The following is a 20,762-nucleotide window of genomic DNA, read 5'->3' on the forward strand; positions in this document are numbered from 1 at the left end:
CAAATACATAAGGATTACTACTTTAGTTTTTTTAGACTTCGGACAGACGCGAGAGCGCGTGCACGTGAGACAGAGAGAAGGCGCAGCTGCTCATGACGCGGCACGCTGGATTTAGTGGTAGAAGGAGACCAAGACGCGCGCATTGAGTGCAGGTACGTGCAAGAAGGAATTCTCTCTTTACAAGCTCTCTGCGTAAAGTGAAGCCCACAAACACTCATGTGAGGAAAAGCATGCATTGTGGATGTTAATGTAAAACTATGATGATGATAATAATAATAATAACCATTCGCCAACTATCGTCATGATTATCGTCACGAAAGCCTGCCATTGGCGATATGTCTGAAGATCGTCGATACACGATACTATCGTCTATCGGCACAACCCTAGTGAAAACAACACAAACTGAAAACACAGCGTGATGCGATTTTTACACACTAACTAGCTGAAGTGTCTGTGGGTAGGTCAGAGTTTTCGTTTCTCTCCTCTGAGACGTAGTCCACTCTCCCTCCCAGTCCACTAAGTACTCAAAACCCCTGCAACAATGGTAAAAATCCATCAACCTCCTAACCATGTAGGTAGGAGAGCCATCCACAATGTAAGGGGGTGAGGGACGTTGATACAGGAAGGGAGTTGTGGGCATACTCCACCCAAGACAGCTGTTGGCTCCAGGAACTCAAATTGTTGGATGTCAGACAACGGATCAAACATTTAAGATCCTGATTGGTGCATCCTGAAACGGCCAACTGATACCTTACTAAAGCATCAAATCTTCATTAGATAAGGGTGTAATAAACCCTGTTGAAGTATCAAACGCAGCAAGCAATTGTCTTAAAGTATCTTTATTTCACACAGTATATTTTTAAAATGTAGACACGGGCATAGCACAGGTACGGGAATAGGGCACAAGGCACGCAGGGTTACCAACAACTTCACACATCAATTCATCTGCACACAGTGAGTTTTAAATGTTAACACATCACACATTTGTTTTACTCAAAGGGGCACGCCAACCTACACCGCACACAGTGAACACACTGAAAGGGTATAACCGCGTCACATATCCTCAACTCCCCTCCCACACAAGCCGCCCGACCTACAATTAACAATTTATCAGTACATAAATACATAAGTTAAAATCACTTCCCTCTCCTCGGGTCACCTAGACCCATCCATCAGGGGTGAAGAACAAGGGCAGTAGCCAATGCAGTTTGGATAGGCAGGCGTAGGTAGAGGCGGCGTCTAAAGTTCATTCATAAAAGTCCAGCCATCCGTCACCGGGCGAGTAGTCCACACTCCGGAGCGATTATGTAAGATAACGCACAAAATATCAGCCCGTAGTCTTTCAAGGCAATGGTGATACTAATAATTCATTCCCCCCTCTGCCCTTATGCAACAAAAATATACTGCAGTATATTGGAAAATATCAAGTAATATATTAGGCAATATATTCCCATATATCGGATTTAATATTTATATTTCCCAATATATTGTAATATATGCATAGAAAATATCATGTGATATATTAGGCAGTATATTCCCATATATAGGATTTAATATGTATATTTTCCATTATATTGCAGTATATGAATAGACCATACATGTATATATTGATACAAAATATATTGTAACCAGACCAAAAAGGGCACTATGTTTTTCCATGTAATAATTTGTCTTTATATGATTTAATATACTGCAATATATGCAGGGGCGTCGCTAGATCCCTTTTACTGGGCCATATGCCCCAGTGTAAATCTTTTGTGTCCCGGTGTAAATCTCAAGTTTAAATTTGAGCAGTTAACTAGTGTATTCCTATACAAAGATAATCGCGGCAAAAACGGATCTATATGCAATGTAGTTACCCAATTTACGCTTGTAAAAGCGACGAAGCAGTCGCATTGACTCGTGCACACACGTATCCATGTCCATGCACGTCTTTGCGTTCATCTGCAAAACGATAATCTTATTTTGACTTGATCATTATTGGCTTCTTTAGATGAACATGTTTTGTGCAAAGCAGGGAAAGCGAAGCAGACAAGAGAGATGATGAGTTTTAAGGAGGTAAGACAAACTACATCCTCACCCGGTCATGTCTGAAACATTAGAGGAAAAATCTCAGGAAAACCTCGTCAAGTCTGTAGAATTGAATTGTTGCTGAGACAGATGTAAGATGTTCTTAAGATTATCTAAATGTACTTCACTGTGGTATTTTGAGGCACCATGAATATGAACTAAAATGCACTTTTAGTTTTAACATACTATCTCTGTATAATAAAATGTATTTAGTTAACACTTGTATTAAACTTGAACACATCTTTTATAAAAGATGGGTTCAAGTTTACTACAAGTGGTACCTAAATAAATTTTTTAAATACATTTTTAGCACATTTTAGTTCATATTTATGGTGTCTCAAAATAGCACAGTGAAGTACACTAAGATGATCTTAAGAACATCTTAAGAAGTACTAAAGATGAATTTTTAGTATATTAAGTACAAAATTAGTGTGCGAAAATAAAGCACTTTAAATACACTATGGTAGTGTACTACTTTTTCACCTGGGTTAACACATGAGTCAGTTTTGGTGAACTGTTACTTCAAAATTCTACACACAAATCCTTACATTTCTCAGTGCTTACATCATCTGGTCCTATGGAAAGCACTAGCATTCAATACTGTTCACTCAAGTCAGCACAGCTTAGCAAACAATTACCAAGCTGGAAACACTAAAAGTCAAAATTGAACACACAGCAATCAGATCCTTCAATAGATACATAAAAGGGCCTGAATCTGTTCATTGAGCTTTGAAACAATGGATCCACAGGAAATGAAGGAATAGGTCGAGGAGAAGGAGGAGGAAGAGGAGGAGGGAAAGAAGGAGGACATGGTGAAGGAGGAGAAAGAGGACACGGTGAAGGAGGAGGGAGAGGACATGATGAAGAAATAGGTTGAGGAGGAGGAGTAGGAAGAGGATGAGGGAGAGAAAGAGGCAGAAGAGTAGGGAAAGAAGGAGGACGTGGTGAAGGAGGAGGAAGAGGACATGGTGAAGGAGGAGGAAGAGGAGGAGGACGTGGTGAAAGAGGAGGAAGGAGATGAAGGGCAAGGTGACAAGCAATTTCAAGGTGAAATTCAAGCCACTCTAGTTGACCATGTCCTGGTCTATGGTATGACTATGATGGAGGCTGAGCAACGAATAAAGCCTAATTTGAGTCACTTCACTTATGCCTCCATCTTCAGAGCCTTCAGGGAGGAAAACAGATAGGTGTACTTACAGTAAGAATGCTCATTACAGTAACTTTAGTGTGCATACACTGTTGGATTATGCTACTGGAATAAAGAAATGCATCAAATTGCCTTCCATACAGATAGACATATCAGCAGATGAATGCAAGGGGTGGATCAGGCAAGAGGATTTTACCCTCGCTGTTTGGCTAGGACCAATATAGCCTGTGATGTGGATGAGATTCTCTGGCCTGACCAAGAACTAAGACGGGATGTTGAGGCGAAATAATACAAAACATTACAGTTGTGCTGTGTATAGCACATGAATGAATAAAAATGTGCTAATGCATACATTGATTGTGTCTTTTTGGTCATGTGAAAAGGTTTTTGAGGGGGAGACCACAAGCAACTTACCAGTTTTGGATATATTGTTTTGAATTGATTGCACCAGTGTGTAATACTATATCGTAGTGTGTGTGTGTTTGAAAGCTTGTGTGTGTTGTCTGAGGGAAAAGTTTGGTATTTCAGTAAGAGTGAATGGTTTTGAGTGTAGAGCTTCATTTTGACCTGAAAATATGATGTTTGGAGTATTGTGTGAGACTTTATGGAATTGTCTTTACTGTTTTGAGAATATGAGGCATAGTTTCAAGAAATGTGTAATAATGTTAGGTATAACGAAGATTATACTTGTATATATGTATCTTTTGCAGTAACTGTTGAACTGTAGAATAGTGGGTTAAGCAAAGGACATTGTATAGAAGTGTTGCACACTTCTTCCACACAGCAGGCTTTCAAAAAAGTCAGTAAAAAATGGGGGGCCTGTGCCCCAGTAGAGCTTTATATCTAGCAATGCCCATGAATATATGCATGTGCTATGTATGTATGTATGTATGTATATATGATTTAACAATTTTTACTTTCCAATAAACAACTACAGCATATTCATGAATATGCATGGCATATAGCTTAAAGAAAATATTGAAGACAAAAATCTGCATTACACAAATAACATTTTTATTGAAACAGCAGAGACCTTTCTTTAATGTTCTACGTTTGTCAGTACTCTACTCAGCACCGACTGCTTCAACCACAATGCGTGCCAAAGGCGATGGAGCATAATGCTTGAGTAGGAAGCTGAGATTCAGGTGTGAGGAGAGGACAGGACACATAAGAGAGACTAGCAACAAGGAGGCTGATAGGTCCTGACCTATAGTCCTAACTCATACTCCTAATCAGTAGGTGGCGGTAATGCACCTAAAAGTTGTTTGCTAAGCACCAGTAAAACTCGAGAAGGAGACTGGCATGCTCTCAACCCAGGGAAACTTCAAGCTTTACAAGGTACATAGTTTTCAGAGGTTGTGCTTTCCAGTTTTGAAAGGAGTGAAAAGGGAGAGAGTAATCATTGTTGTTTTGTTCCACAGATGCTGTTTTAAACCAGTTTCCACGGCCGAAGCTGATGTTAGAAAATCCATCAACAGTAGAATATGCAAGCTAAGACACCAGGTGAAGTGCAAAAGCATGGGTATATAAGTCATTTAAATCAGTGAAGAGCCAAGATGGACTCCTAGCCAGGATAAAGGCCTGTTCTTTTGGCAATTTATTTCTTTGCTTTTGCACATTGCCAAAGCTCCTTTAAAGTTTGTTTATTATTTATTTATCTATTATTGTCTGTGCATTTAGTTTATATTGTATTTTTAACTGTATAACGGCACTGCTGAAAGTTTGAAATAAATAGACCTTGGTAATTTAAATTGCTTTAATTTATATTTTGTATATTTTCTGTTTTATGTCACTCTTTTAAAATGTAATTTATGTTAATGTAATGCAAGACATTTATGTAATGTAAAGCAAACCACATTGTCTGACCATGTGCAAAATCTCTTGTGATTGTAATAGGTCTGTTTAGCTCTCTACCTCAAATTAGTTTTAGTATGTGTGCCTGATTAAAAGAAAATAAAGGTGGCTTTTGATAGATTATCCATTAGTCTGTGTTAATATGTGGTATAAATGTGTGTACATATTTTTATGTATATATTTCTATATAATTTTACATATTATTTAAAATATATTCTACCATATAGTAAACATACATGTGACACTATATCTGTACATATATTGTTAATATGGCGGATATTTATAAATATAATATTGCATATATTTTGAGATATATAAACACATATATTATATTCACGTGCAATATATTAAAAGCGGCAAATATTTATGTTTATCAATATACTGCAATAAATTACATATATATAGAATATATGAATCAACATATTACTCATGTATTTTACAATATACTGCAATATATTGCATACATAAAGAATATATGCATCAACATATTACTCCATATATTGCCAATATATACTGCAATATATTACATGCATAAAGAATATATGCATCAACATATTACTCCATATATTTCCAATATATACTGCAATATATTACATACATAAAGAATATATGCATCAACATATTACTCCATATATTGCCAATATATACTGCAATATATTACATACATAAAGAATATATGCATCAACATATTACGCCATGTATTGCCAATATATACTGCAATATATTACATGCATAAAGAATATATGCATCAACATATTACGCCATATATTGCCAATATATACTGCAATATATTACATACATATAGAATATATGTATCAACATATTACTCCATATATTGCTAATATATACTGCAATATATTACATACATATGGAATATATGTATCAATATATTACTCCATATATTACCAATATATACTGCAATCTATTACATACATTTAAAATATATGTATCAATATATTACATACATTTAAAATATATGTATCAACATATTACTATATTGCCAATATATACTTCAATATATTACATACATTTAGAATATATGCATCAATATATTACTTCATATATTTCCAATATATGATGGGATATATTAAATAGTATAATGAGATGTATTTAATCAATATATGAAAACGGCAATAATTGCAGTATTGTATAATATATTGTAATATATCACTTACATATATTTAATATATTTTTATATAATATATCATGATATATATTACTATGTAAATTTCACAATATATGGAGACACATTAAATATATTGTCATGTAATATATTGAGAAATATATTTTTGTTGCATAAGGGAGTGATTCGCGGGTTGATCCGAAATGGATGCCTGCAGTCACCCGTGGTTACCCGCAGTTACGAATCATCCAAAAAGATTTTTTAATGATATTCAGGTCGCAGCTGGTCGGGTCGTCGGAAATAAAGATGCCAATTAACTATTTTAAACAATTACTACTTTTAAAAAATGTGGGCTAGGGAGAAATTTAAAACATTGACTTCCTCTATCTCCTCTTAATTTATATTAATTATAAGCTTTTCTTTTACTTTCTTTCTCATGGAAAAACACATTGACACAGTCTTTTTCAAATTCAGAGTTAAGTGATTGTTTTTAAGCCATAGTAATCTCCTGCCATTGTTAATATAGGCCTATCAGCTGCTGCACAAGGGGTTTTAGCTAATAAATATATAATTGTGTCCTCAGCATACATCTGACATTCAGCTTTTTTACAACATGATGGTTAGTTGTTTATGTATAAGGTGAAGAGCTGAGACCCCAGAATTGAGCCTTTGGGGAATTCCCATTGTAGATCGTCTGTGGGTTGAATATTCTGCAAGGATTTTTACACATTGCTCTCTTGATTCAAGATAGAATGAAATCCAACCAGTTGCTTGCTCAGAGAAATTAAACATACTTAATTTGTTCAAAAGCATCTTTATGATTCACAGTATCAATGGCCTGTTTAATATCTATGAACATTGCTCCAACTACATTACCCTTGTAGAGTGTCGTCATTCTGCGTTCACATAATTATTCTGATTGCATGCACCTGTGGACGCAGCGGAGAGACGAAGGTTTTAAAAAGAGGCAGAGAGCAGAGCGAGCGTGTCGAGGTGGTGATTTCTTTGTGGGGTACGTTTGCTGTCTCTCGGGGACAATAGGTCCTCCGGAGATGAAGATAGTTAGTTAGTTAGCTGAAAATATGAGAGAGTGGAGTCACCCTTATGCAACAAAAATATATTTCTCAATATATTACATGACAATATATTTAATGTGTCTCCATATATTGTGAAATTTACATAGTAATATATATCATGATATATTATATAAAAATATATTAAATATATGTAAGTGATATATTACAATATATTATACAATACTGCAATTATTGCCGTTTTCATATATTGATTAAATACATCTCATTATACTATTTAATATATCCCATCATATATTGGAAATATATGAAGTAATATATTGATGCATATATTCTAAATGTATGTAATATATTGAAGTATATATTGGCAATATAGTAATATGTTGATACATATATTTTAAATGTATGTAATATATTGATACATATATTTTAAATGTATGTAATAGATTGCAGTATATATTGGTAATATATGGAGTAATATATTGATACATATATTCCATATGTATGTAATATATTGCAGTATATATTAGCAATATATGGAGTAATATGTTGATACATATATTCTATATGTATGTAATATATTGCAGTATATATTGGCAATATATGGCGTAATATGTTGATGCATATATTCTTTATGCATGTAATATATTGCAGTATATATTGGCAATACATGGCGTAATATGTTGATGCATATATTCTTTATGTATGTAATATATTGCAGTATATATTGGCAATATATGGAGTAATATGTTGATGCATATATTCTTTATGTATGTAATATATTGCAGTATATATTGGAAATATATGGAGTAATATGTTGATGCATATATTCTTTATGCATGTAATATATTGCAGTATATATTGGCAATATATGGAGTAATATGTTGATGCATATATTCTTTATGTATGCAATATATTGCAGTATATTGTAAAATACATGAGTAATATGTTGATTCATATATTCTATATATATGTAATTTATTGCAGTATATTGATAAACATAAATATTTGCCGCTTTTAATATATTGCACGTGAATATAATATATGTGTTTATATATCTCAAAATATATGCAATATTATATTTATAAATATCCGCCATATTAACAATATATGTACAGATATAGTGTCACATGTATGTTTACTATATGGTAGAATATATTTTAAATAATATGTAAAATTATATAGAAATATATACATAAAAATATGTACACACATTTATACCACATATTAACACAGACTAATGGATAATCTATCAAAAGCCACCTTTATTTTCTTTTAATCAGGCACACATACTAAAACTAATTTGAGGTAGAGAGCTAAACAGACCTATTACAATCACAAGAGATTTTGCACATGGTCAGACAATGTGGTTTGCTTTACATTACATAAATGTCTTGCATTACATTAACATAAATTACATTTTAAAAGAGTGACATAAAACAGAAAATATACAAAATATAAATTAAAGCAATTTAAATTACCAAGGTCTATTTATTTCAAACTTTCAGCAGTGCCGTTATACAGTTAAAAATACAATATAAACAAAATGCACAGACAATAATAGATAAATAAATAATAAACAAACTTTAAAGGAGCTTTGGCAATGTGGAAAAGCAAAGAAATAAATTGCCAAAAGAACAGGCCTTTATCCTGGCTAGGAGTCCATCTTGGCTCTTCACTGATTTAAATGACTTATATACCCATGCTTTTGCACTTCACCTGGTGTCTTAGCTTGCATATTCTACTGTTGATGGATTTTCTAACATCAGCTTCGGCCGTGGAAACTGGTTTAAAACAGCATCTGTGGAACAAAACAACAATGATTACTCTCTCCCTTTTCACTCCTTTCAAAACTGGAAAGCACAACCTCTGAAAACTATGTACCTTGTAAAGCTTGAAGTTTCCCTGGGTTGAGAGCATGCCAGTCTCCTTCTCGAGTTTTACTGGTGCTTAGCAAACAACTTTTAGGTGCATTACCGCCACCTACTGATTAGGAGTATGAGTTAGGACTATAGGTCAGGACCTATCAGCCTCCTTGTTGCTAGTCTCTCTTATGTGTCCTGTCCTCTCCTCACACCTGAATCTCAGCTTCCTACTCAAGCATTATGCTCCATCGCCTTTGGCACGCATTGTGGTTGAAGCAGTCGGTGCTGAGTAGAGTACTGACAAACGTAGAACATTAAAGAAAGGTCTCTGCTGTTTCAATAAAAATGTTATTTGTGTAATGCAGATTTTTGTCTTCAATATTTTCTTTAAGCTATATGCCATGCATATTCATGAATATGCTGTAGTTGTTTATTGGAAAGTAAAAATTGTTAAATCATATATACATACATACATGCATACATAGCACATGCATATATTCATGGGCATTGCTAGATATAAAGCTCTACTGGGGCACAGGCCCCCCATTTTTTACTGACTTTTTTGAAAGCCTGCTGTGTGGAAGAAGTGTGCAACACTTCTATACAATGTCCTTTGCTTAACCCACTATTCTACAGTTCAACAGTTACTGCAAAAGATACATATATACAAGTATAATCTTCGTTATACCTAACATTATTACACATTTCTTGAAACTATGCCTCATATTCTCAAAACAGTAAAGACAATTCCATAAAGTCTCACACAATACTCCAAACATCATATTTTCAGGTCAAAATGAAGCTCTACACTCAAAACCATTCACTCTTACTGAAATACCAAACTTTTCCCTCAGACAACACACACAAGCTTTCAAACACACACACACTACGATATAGTATTACACACTGGTGCAATCAATTCAAAACAATATATCCAAAACTGGTAAGTTGCTTGTGGTCTCCCCCTCAAAAACCTTTTCACATGACCAAAAAGACACAATCAATGTATGCATTAGCACATTTTTATTCATTCATGTGCTATACACAGCACAACTGTAATGTTTTGTATTATTTCGCCTCAACATCCCGTCTTAGTTCTTGGTCAGGCCAGAGAATCTCATCCACATCACAGGCTATATTGGTCCTAGCCAAACAGCGAGGGTAAAATCCTCTTGCCTGATCCACCCCTTGCATTCATCTGCTGATATGTCTATCTGTATGGAAGGCAATTTGATGCATTTCTTTATTCCAGTAGCATAATCCAACAGTGTATGCACACTAAAGTTACTGTAATGAGCATTCTTACTGTAAGTACACCTATCTGTTTTCCTCCCTGAAGGCTCTGAAGATGGAGGCATAAGTGAAGTGACTCAAATTAGGCTTTATTCGTTGCTCAGCCTCCATCATAGTCATACCATAGACCAGGACATGGTCAACTAGAGTGGCTTGAATTTCACCTTGAAATTGCTTGTCACCTTGCCCTTCATCTCCTTCCTCCTCTTTCACCACGTCCTCCTCCTCTTCCTCCTCCTTCACCATGTCCTCTTCCTCCTCCTTCACCACGTCCTCCTTCTTTCCCTACTCTTCTGCCTCTTTCTCTCCCTCATCCTCTTCCTACTCCTCCTCCTCAACCTATTTCTTCATCATGTCCTCTCCCTCCTCCTTCACCGTGTCCTCTTTCTCCTCCTTCACCATGTCCTCCTTCTTTCCCTCCTCCTCTTCCTCCTCCTTCTCCTCGACCTATTCCTTTATTTCCTGTGGATCCATTGTTTCAAAGCTCAATGAACAGATTCAGGCCCTTTTATGTATCTATTGAAGGATCTGATTGCTGTGTGTTCAATTTTGACTTTTAGTGTTTCCAGCTTGGTAATTGTTTGCTAAGCTGTGCTGACTTGAGTGAACAGTATTGAATGCTAGTGCTTTCCATAGGACCAGATGATGTAAGCACTGAGAAATGTAAGGATTTGTGTGTAGAATTTTGAAGTAACAGTTCACCAAAACTGACTCATGTGTTAACCCAGGTGAAAAAGTAGTACACTACCATAGTGTATTTAAAGTGCTTTATTTTCGCACACTAATTTTGTACTTAATATACTAAAAATTCATCTTTAGTACTTCTTAAGATGTTCTTAAGATCATCTTAGTGTACTTCACTGTGCTATTTTGAGACACCATAAATATGAACTAAAATGTGCTAAAAATGTATTTAAAAAATTTATTTAGGTACCACTTGTAGTAAACTTGAACCCATCTTTTATAAAAGATGTGTTCAAGTTTAATACAAGTGTTAACTAAATACATTTTATTATACAGAGATAGTATGTTAAAACTAAAAGTGCATTTTAGTTCATATTCATGGTGCCTCAAAATACCACAGTGAAGTACATTTAGATAATCTTAAGAACATCTTACATCTGTCTCAGCAACAATTCAATTCTACAGACTTGACGAGGTTTTCCTGAGATTTTTCCTCTAATGTTTCAGACATGACCGGGTGAGGATGTAGTTTGTCTTACCTCCTTAAAACTCATCATCTCTCTTGTCTGCTTCGCTTTCCCTGCTTTGCACAAAACATGTTCATCTAAAGAAGCCAATAATGATCAAGTCAAAATAAGATTATCGTTTTGCAGATGAACGCAAAGACGTGCATGGACATGGATACGTGTGTGCACGAGTCAATGCGACTGCTTCGTCGCTTTTACAAGCGTAAATTGGGTAACTACATTGCATATAGATCCGTTTTTGCCGCGATTATCTTTGTATAGGAATACACTAGTTAACTGCTCAAATTTAAACTTGAGATTTACACCGGGACACAAAAGATTTACACTGGGGCATATGGCCTAGTAAAAGGGATCTAGCGACGCCCCTGCATATATTGCAGTATATTAAATCATATAAAGACAAATTATTACATGGAAAAACATAGTGCCCTTTTTGGTCTGGTTACAATATATTTTGTATCAATATATACATGTATGGTCTATTCATATACTGCAATATAATGGAAAATATACATATTAAATCCTATATATGGGAATATACTGCCTAATATATTACATGATATTTTCTATGCATATATTACAATATATTGGGAAATATAAATATTAAATCCGATATATGGGAATATATTGCCTAATATATTACGTGATATTTTCCAATATACTGCAGTATATTTTTGTTGCATAAGGGCTGGTACTTTTTCCATATGTGTAAAAAACAAGTACTCATAGAATCACAGCCAGGGGATCAGCAAATGGCAAATGCAGGGTGGCACAGTGTAAAACCAATTTCGGTCAGCCATCTTTCTCTGTAAGGGATAGATTTTTGGAATGCTCTGCTAACAGAAATAAAAACGCAAACCAATCTGAAACCATTTAATGAAAATGTGAAACATTGGCTGAAACAATACCAAATCTGTGATCACTGATTATGTCACTCGGCAGACTCACTTATAAATGGACATGAACATATGGATATAGAGTTAGACGCACACACATACACAGATATATGTATATAATTGTTATTTTATTTGATTGTTGTTTCTGCTGTTTGTTTGTGCTCTCTTGGTAATGGTGATATACATAGCCTAACCAGGGACAGGGGTTGCAAATTAGCTTTAGCTAGAAACCCTATATGCAACGCATCTGTTAAAGTTATTGAAACCTGTTACAATGTGTCTCTTTTGCATTGTCCCTGACAAAAATAAATAAATAAATAAACTTACATTGAGTGCATGTGGAGCAGGCCAATACAAACCTATGAGGACCATCAGAAATGTTGACAGATGGCAGCCAGTGTTCCTTGAATTCCCAGATGGCAGACTAGCCTAAACTAATGCCCCCACTGAAGGACATCAGAGTGTAGTGCCGCTGGCACGAACAACCTGCCCTCGGACAACCTGCATTGTGTGGGTGAGCGGTTTGCTGATGTCAACGTTGTGGATCAGGTGGACCATGGTGGCTGTTGGGTTATGGTATGGGCAGGTCTATGTTATGGACAACGAACACAGGTGCTTTTTTTGATGGCTTTTTGAATGTACAGAGATACAATGGCAAGATCCTGAGGTCCATTGTTGTGACATTTATCTGTGACCAGCACCTCATGTTGCAGCATGATTATGCGCGGCCCCAAGTTGCAAGGATCTGTAAACAATTCCTATAAGCTGAAAACATCACAGCTCTTGCATGGCAGGTATACTACCCAGACATGTCAACCATCATCATTAAAATTTTAGAAACAAATCAGTTCAGTGGTAAAGGACAATTTCTTTCAGTTGAGATCTATTGTGAAAGTAATCTTATCTCCAAGATTCAAAGACAGTAATTCACAATTTCTTATAATTCTCTGTACTGTGGTCTGCCTCAAGATTCAATCTCTTGTCTGCAACTTGTCCAGAATGCTGCGGTGAGACTTTTTACCGGCCCAAAAAGAGAGATCACATTTCTCCTATTTTGACCATTTTACATTGGCTTCCAGTTAAGTTCAGGGTCGATTTTTAAAATTCCAAAATTCATAAGTGATCTCCTGATTCCTTACACTCCACAAAGGCCCTGCCTGGGGCATTATGTAATGTAAGTTGTGTTTTGTGTTCATTGTTATGTCTCTTATTTTGAAGTTCCCTTTCAGTCGGTCACTATGACGTCACGTCGTGACCGACGAATTGGGAACTCACTTAGAGAGACCAATCTGCTTCGAGTACTAAAACGCCAATGTACTTGGCATTGAGATATTTGCAAAATGCTGGCGCCGCCCCGCCAGGTGCTATATAAGCAGCAGGTGCAAATATGGAAAATTAGCTTTTTCGCTTCGAAAGCCGGCAGTATCTGCTACTGAGAAGCTACTCTACTCTGTTTGGATCGATTTCTGAAGTTGGTTGGACTAGCAGTACCACAGCGGACGCTTCGCAGTATTCTACGGCTCTGCATCTTTTTTGTTTTGAGTTTAGTGTGTGCGTCGCCTTTCCCTGTGCGCATCATCATCTGAGCATCTGAGTGAATTTCCCTAAAAGAGTGATACGGAGAGCTTTGTGCCTTGTTAAAGGCAGCCACTCTCTCGTATATCCGGAGATCAGCGTCCTTTTCAGGATGGCTTTTCGTCCGTGCTATCTTGGGTGCGGAAAGTATATGGGTCCGAAGAACGTCATGAGCGTTGTTTCTCGTGCTTGGGCATCGAGCACGCGGAGGCAGCGTTTGCTGGGGGTAAGTGTTCTCGCTGCAAGAACATTTCCCTTGTGGATTTGTTAGCCCTTAAGAGGGGCGGTGGCTTCTGCAGCGTTCCTATCCCGCTCTGGTAGGGCACTTCCCAGTCGCTGGCACTTCTGTGGGTTAAAGGAACATCTAGTGCCCGGCCTTTATGCCTTATCCTTTTTCTCCATTCCCTTAAGGGGATTTAGAGGGTTTTTTGCAGAAACTGGAAGAGGTCAGCCCCTAGTGGCGTTTTGGTAGGGATTCCCAATTCGTCGGTCACGAAGTGACGTCGTAGTGACCGACTGAAAGGGAACGTCTCGGTTACGGATGTAACCCTCGTTCCCTGAAGGAGGGAATGGAGACGTCACGTCCCGTCGCCACAGGTGCTGCTCCCTGCTGTCGGCCGGTCACATTCTCCCGGCTTTCTCAGCGAAAAGAGGCTAATTTTCTATATTTGCACCTGCTGCTTATATAGCACCTGGCGGGGACGGCACCAGCATTATGCAAATATCTCAATGCCAAGTTCATTGGCGTTTTAGTAGTACTCGAAGCAGATTGGTCTCTCTAAGCGAGTTCCCAATTCGTCGGTCACAACGTGACGTCTCCGTTCCCTCCTTCAGGGAACGAGGGTTACATCCGTAACCGAGACGTTTTGTGTTCCATTGTCATATCTTTAATTTTGAAAGACCATTGTCATGGTTGTCTCTTGTTTCCCTATTGTCTGAAATGTCATGTTCTGATTGGTTCCCTGTCTGTAAATAAGCCCTCTTGTTTCCCATTGGCCTTGTCAAGCTTTGTTTAGTGTATATTTATCTACTGGAGCTTCCTGCCATGCCATGTTTTGTGTTTATTCATGTTGATTTTGTTAATCTGTTGGAGCAGTGGTGGGCCATTGCAGTGGAGCAGTAGAGGACCTCGGACATTGCTCCCGGCCTCGTCCCTTTTTACCCCCAAAAAAAATACTTAAGGGAGCAGTTCATGGGAACTGCTTCAGGCATGGCGACAGCCATCTTGTGAAGTGGTTTAGGCAAGCTCCACAACCAAGAGACAAACAATGAACAAAAAACACAACTGTTACCAGAGGCTTAACAATGCGGCAGGCAATTGCCTGGGGCCCCCAGGCATCTTATTTATAAGTTACCTACAGCAACGAACATATCTGAGAAAGAGCCAGATTTGTCTCTTTTTGAGGTTAAATTTGTTTTTTTCAATTATATTTGTGGTCCTAGTTGTAGTTACTTCTGGGCTAGAGATGTGACACCTCACAAAACTGTTTGAGGGAGACTTTGGACTTTGTCAGACCAGGCGCCGCTCGGAATAAATCATGGAAAACATCCCCGAAATACCTCCAACTCAATCTACTCCAACATTTGGCCCCAAAAAGGCCACTGCAAAAAGAAAACACTGTTCACATGTAAACAACCCTATCGTTTTTAAGAAAAGGACAGATCGACCAGATAAAACCTCACCAATTCAAGAAGATCCTGTGATATCAGCCTTTCAGAACATTCAATTATTTCTCTCCAATCCTGACACCAGGATCCAAGTTCTGGAAAATCGATACTCAGTATGGCCATCGGAACACCTGCTCCATTGGTTCCCGATGTTCCCGCTTTCTCTACATCAGCTACCATGGACGAAGTCTCTTTCCACGTAGGACTTTAGCAACGGTCCTCCCAACACCTACCGCCGGTGCTTCCTTCTTTCCACCTGCTGCTGCTATTTCTTCCCATCTGTGCACTCACATCCTTGCAGGTAATGATGTTAATCTGGTTAAGATCCTGCTGTGATCAGAAGTTCAGGATAAATGCATGGTTGACTGTGGTGACATATCTGCCTAAGTTTAATGTTGCTTTGGTGTTTTTTTAAAGATGTAATCTGTGAGATGTATCCAGAGTGGAGGACTCAACACTTATTTAATTATTATCACAGACCTCGCTATGACTTACAGCAGGACTCTCTTCTATGAGTACCATAAATCTTTCTCGGCTAAGTCAACTATGTACATTCAAAGGTTCAACCAAAGACTGGATTGGTCTGCAGTGGACTTAGCACTTATTAGTAGACATTTTACCGGGCTTTGTGCGCTGTCTTCTCTTCATGTGGCTCTTTAAAGCACACTCCTTCTCTGTTCCTGAGATTCGCTAAATACACTAGGCTACTTATATAAAGCCAATGATGAAGAAAAGGTCATACCCATGACTCATACTCTCATGTGTTACAATTTTAATAAAAGTGTGTGCAGGTTTCCTAATTGTAAGTTTATCCACGCTTGCAGTTATTGCGTAGACAGGCATCCAAAGTCTTTGTGTCCCCGGAGAATGCACATTCTATCCAAAAAGAAACAATAAAGCTAACGCCTGTCTAAAACATTTAATTATAGACAGCTCATCATAACAACGGACATGTTCCAAGCATTAACAGCTTGATTCCTCTCCCTAATTTTTCTTTGTTTTATGCTCCGGTTGACAATGCTATCCAGTTCATTAAAACAGTCGGAAAAGGGGCATGCCTGAGCAAAGCCGACATCATAAATGCTTTTAAAATTATGCTGCTTTATCTGTCCCAATTGCAACTGTTCGGAGTACAATGGCGTAATAAAATGTACTTTTTGGTCAGACTCACATTCGGCTGTCGTAGTAGCCCTTGTATCTTCGATAATTTATCAGAAGCACTTTGCTGGATTCTTTTAAATAATTGAAAGCTGCCATTTGTGCTTCACCTGTTAGAGGATTTCCTTGTCGTAGACTACCCAAATTCACAACCAGAGCGATGTATCAATATTTTGAAAGAATCTTTTAAAAAGCTAGGTATCCCCCTCTCAGAAGAAAAAAACTGTGGGTCCATCAAATAAAAATAATTCCTTGGAATAATCTAGACAGCAATCTTATGCAAGCTTCGTTGCCCCTCGATAAACTCGATCGCAATAGGGAAGTCATGAAAGATACATTGAAATGCGACTAAAAAAAAAATAACTGCTTTCTCTTTTAGGGCATTTAAATTTCGCTATGCAGATCATCCCGCAAGGACGCTCTTTTATTTCTAGAAACGTCCATATCTCAAAAACGTATGATTCTATAAAGTTAGATTCTGGTTGCAAATTCGAACTGCATTTTTGGTCCCTCTTATGCGAATAATGTAGCAGAATATTTTTATTTTACAATGATCCGTTAGAGACTTTTCTCATGTTCAAATTCTTTACTGATGCCACTACTTCGAGCAGATTTGGTGGAATTTTTAATAATCAATGGTCTGCTAGTGCTTGGCCAAAAGAATTGTAGACCCTTTCCCATAATACTCTATCTACAGCATTGTTAAAACTATATCCCGTCGTCAAGGCGTGCATTATTTGGGCCAATCAGTGGTCCAGGAAACATATTCTCGTGTATTGCGATAATGAAGCAACTGTTCACCTTATTAATAATACAAATTAATACATGCGGCTCGGCAAGCTTTAATTTATGGCTGGCAATGGCTGTAAATAATATGGTGATATGATCAATCATGCATGCGCTTTTTCTGCTCCGTACGCTAACTTTGTTAGAAAGCCATACCCATTATATCAAGGCACACATCGATAAGCGTGTTTAATCGTATGCACAGAGCAATTTTCATATGACATCAAAGTACTGTGGATCAGACAACTTGTTATGCTTTTGAATTGCTCTCGCGGCACAGTGATGTCACTTGCCAATCGTTCTGTGCAGCACCACATAAAATTAAGAGAAAGGTGTCCCCAGCACATTAAAATTCTGTTTTTGTAATTAAGGAAAATCTTATCTAATAATCTGATAAAGAATGATTCGCCCTCGTATTTATTGCATCGCAACAGATTGACAGATGATAAGCAGACATGCTATTTATGACTGAAAGTTACTTTTGATAAATGTGGCTCTCCTATTGACCTATCAGTGTGGCTCTCAAGAAAAAATTTGGGAAGACCACTGGTCTAGTTTTACTCTGGGAGACAGTGTCTGAGCCCTGAACAGTGTCTAGGAGGCTGTTGCACAGTTTAGGTGCCAGGTGGGAATAAGCTTGACCCCTTTTTGTGGATTTTGCTATTCCAGGAACTACTAAATGTCCATAGTTTTGTGATCTTTTTTGGGTTAGCGTAGTAGAAGTTTTGTTAAATACTGTAGGAACTAACCTGTTTAGGGCTTTACAAGTGAGTAGCAATATTTTGTAATTGGTACAGATTTTAATTGGTGACCAGTGTAAAGATACTAAAATAGTATTTTATATGATCAAACTTGCATGACCCAAGAACTCTAGCAGCTGCGTTTTGCAGTAATTGTAGCGTGGAGGCCGGACAACCACCCAGCATTACAATAATCTAATCTAGACATCATAAAGGCATGAAAAAGCTTCTCTGTATCAAAGACATACAGCTTGTTTTTAAGGTAGAAGAAGGCTGTTTTTGTGATATGTGAGAGATGATTTTTAAAAGAAAGATTTTTGTCTAATATAATGTCCAAGTCTTTAACTGTATTTGCAGAGGTGACATTACATCCTTCTATTTTCAAATTGAACTCTCTTTGGTCCTATAAGTAGTATCATTATCTAATCTGAATTTAAAAGAAGGAAGTTACTGGTCATACAATGCTTTATGTCTTGTACGCATTAAGCCAATTTGGATAGTTTAGAGGTTTCATCTGGTCTTGATGAGATAAATGAATATCATCTGCATAGCAGTGGAAACTAATCCAATGGCTTTTAATAATCTTTTCAAGGGGCAGCCTGTATAGTGAAAATAGCAAAGGCCCTAATACAGATCCTTGTCGTAACCCATATTTTATTTCAAAAATTGGGCAAGTTTGGTTCCGCCCGGATGTTTCCGCCCGGGCCGGTAAGAGAAGACACCGGACATCCGGTAGCGCCGCGAACGCTGTAATCAGCCGAATTACATACAGCTGAGAGTTATTAAGAGGAGCGCCGGGTGATTGGAGGAGGACGACACTCAGGAGAGTATTTTAGAGCAGTTTGAACCACAGTTTGGGGTGCTTAGTATCCCTGTTGTTGGTGTGTATGGAGCGCTGAGTTAGGCTCACCGGGTACCTATTCTGGATTGTTGTATTGCTCTCTCTCTCTCGTCTGGATTCTATACTTACATTGAGGAAGATACCGAAGACCTTATAGGTGAAAGGATTAAACGAATGCTGATCTTGGCGGAAAGAAACGAAGGCAAGACGCACCGTTGTGAGTATACGTCTGTGGAAGAGTGTTGATGGTGGCTGGAAAACGCCCTGTCTGTGCATCTGGAATTGTGCAGTGTAAAGGCAATCTAAGACGGAGAAATTACAGCAGTTGTGAGTAGCGGAAACCTTCTTATGGGAGTGTTGTGTATATATTTGACCTGTATGTTTCTCTGAGTGTTTCTGAAAGAGAGTGGAAGGCCCTACCCCTGAGCTAGTGTGGTGGGTGAGCCGAAGGGTCTGTGTGAGTAAATCAACTCAAGTGAAGAAAACCAACACTAGGCCGTGTCACCATCGCTACATTCTCGTCCAGAGCAAAGTGGAGGGAGACGGGCGTCTAATGTGTGCACTGAGTGGTGGGTGAGTTCTGGATGTAGAAATTTTCACTTGAAGTGGTGCTGTGTAATGCTGTGTATTGCAGTGGGATTGCTGTTGTCTTGTCTGACGTACCCCCGCCTCCAGTCACTCGCTCCTGAGACGACGAAGAGGAAAGAACGGTCCTAGAGCAAGACCTGTACATGATTATGCTGTGAGTGTGTTTCAGTTTTCAAATCACGGAGTGGTATCTCGAAGTATTTTCCCAGCCAAACGCTCGGCGGACTTGAGTTTCGGAGTGGCGGTGAAGAACTGTGCTACTGACGGTGCGTGAGTATTATCCATGATATTGCTCCCTTACCTGTGTCTTTTTGATCAACATAGAGCTTGAGGCGAAGGAGATCCGCCGGCCCGAGGTCTCGACGAAAGGGCGCCCCGGTCCAGTTTTCGATCGACCAACGGGTCTCGAGGAAAGGGCAGCGCTCGACCCGGTGAGCCGGCGTGACGGTTCTCGCCCCTCTATAGACCAACGAGCTCGCCGAGAGGGTTTTGGCCCCCGGCGCCACCTAGGAAACCACTGTCCAGTGGACGCACCGTGTAGCCAGCCACCGTAAGTCCGCCGCCCTGTTAAGTGAAATATAACCTGTCAAAACTGCCTAATCGACAGGAAAGAGGAGTGTGTCGTGAAGACTGTGGAGAGAGAGAGACAGCGTGAAGGTCGAGATAACGAACCGTGAAGAGAGCCATACCTACCCAAAGCTGTAGTCAGCGACGAGGTGAGAGAAACCATTGAAAACCGATTCACTGTGCCCTTGTGTCCCAGCAGTCATCTGTGGAGAGAGAGAGACAGCGTGAATGTCGAGATAACGAACTGTGAAGAGAGCCATACCTACCTAAAGCTGTAGTCAGCGACGAGGTGAGAGAAACCATTGGAAACCGATTCACTGTGCCCTTGTGTCCCAGCAGTCATCTG

The 20,762-nt window shown here is 38.3% G+C and overlaps 2 long non-coding RNA genes across 2 annotated transcripts; one reads left to right on the plus strand and one right to left on the minus strand.

Moving 5' to 3' along the window:
• The first annotated feature begins 2,407 nt into the window (after positions 1 to 2,407).
• Positions 2,408 to 5,189, plus strand: LOC141368844 (uncharacterized). The gene is made up of 2 exons (XR_012372269.1): positions 2,408 to 4,555; positions 4,639 to 5,189. It is a non-coding gene; the product is annotated as an uncharacterized lncRNA (long non-coding RNA).
• A 3,289-nt stretch (positions 5,190 to 8,478) lies between these two features.
• On the minus strand, positions 8,479 to 9,518 carry LOC141368845 (uncharacterized). The gene is made up of 2 exons (XR_012372270.1): positions 9,113 to 9,518; positions 8,479 to 9,029 (listed from the first exon to the last, which is right to left on the minus strand). It is a non-coding gene; the product is annotated as an uncharacterized lncRNA (long non-coding RNA).
• Between the last annotated feature and the right edge of the window lie 11,244 nt (positions 9,519 to 20,762).

This window comes from Misgurnus anguillicaudatus, chromosome 11 (assembly GCF_027580225.2).
Source record: "Misgurnus anguillicaudatus chromosome 11, ASM2758022v2, whole genome shotgun sequence".
In the NCBI taxonomy this organism is placed as follows: Eukaryota; Metazoa; Chordata; class Actinopteri; order Cypriniformes; family Cobitidae; genus Misgurnus; species Misgurnus anguillicaudatus.